Source organism: Mesitornis unicolor, unplaced genomic scaffold (assembly GCF_000695765.1).
Source record: "Mesitornis unicolor isolate BGI_N332 unplaced genomic scaffold, ASM69576v1 scaffold48605, whole genome shotgun sequence".
In the NCBI taxonomy this organism is placed as follows: Eukaryota; Metazoa; Chordata; class Aves; order Mesitornithiformes; family Mesitornithidae; genus Mesitornis; species Mesitornis unicolor.
In genome coordinates this window covers 1-986 of record NW_010187092.1, presented here as the reverse complement: position 1 = coordinate 986, position 986 = coordinate 1, and the positions used below count along the sequence as shown (strand labels likewise).

General features: G+C 51.7%; 1 pseudogene across 1 annotated transcript; it reads right to left on the bottom strand.

The window, feature by feature from the left end:
* Window positions 1-419: 419 nt before the first annotated feature.
* Window positions 420-917, bottom strand: LOC104541299 (annotated as a pseudogene). The gene has a single exon (XR_728139.1). The product of XR_728139.1 is annotated as a protein phosphatase 1L pseudogene (transcript).
* Window positions 918-986: the final 69 nt, after the last annotated feature.

Sequence of the window (986 nt, the reverse complement as noted above, 5' to 3'; positions counted from 1 at the left end):
AATTACTGCAACACACATTTTATGCACACCAGCTTTAAGGCTGCACACGTCTGCCTTTAAGGGGACTCCTCTGTAACCACTGCTGATAAGCACAGCTCCTGACAGGAGGGAGAGGCCAGCCCTGTGCCAAAATCAGATCACACCACACTCCGCTGTAACAAAAGATGACTCCAGGGAGTTCGTGCTCATCATCGTTATTCCACGCACGTAACAGCCACCTCCAACGGCTTTTACTTCAATTAAACCTTTACTACCGTAAAGGGCAGAGGGGGGGTACAAACACATGTATACTGTGCCAATTGTGGATGGGGTAATTAAAGATAAAGGGATTGACTATCTCTCAATCCCTATTTAGAGACTCTCTCCCCAGCTCCAAGCAAGGACACCCCCCCACCCCAACAATCTCCCAAGATAACCATTCAAATCTGGTGGGCAAGAACACATCCATTCCTTGCCGTGTAACCACGCTCCCCCACCACCAACCCCTTTATTTTTTTTTTTCCCAGTTGAGCACTTGCCTCTCCTCCGTGCCCATCAAATATCCCGAAGATGGAGGGGTGAGTCTTGTTCACCAGGTCAGTGATTACTTCGAACCTGTCCTCCATGTGATCCCTCCGGCCTTGGATGGAGTAGACGGCCACGTTGTGGCTCTTGAACTCCCAGGTCTTGGAGAACTCTGCATCCAGCACATCTAGCCCCCCGAGCCTGTCATTCTGCATGATCTCGGCCACCTTGCCCTTCACCATCTTCACCGCATCCCTGCTGGACTTAACAATGGTTTTCACCTCATCCGTGTGGAAGAAGTAACTCCACAGGGCCAGGCTGATGCACAGCAAAAACAGGGTCTCCGGTCTGAGCAAGAAGTAACGCATGATCCGACCCAGCAGAGAGAGCAAAGTCATTGTATCCTCTATCATTTATTATCGAGACCGTGTATCCCCGCACCATGCACCGCGCACCCGGCGGCTGGGGCGGCTCCGAGCCGA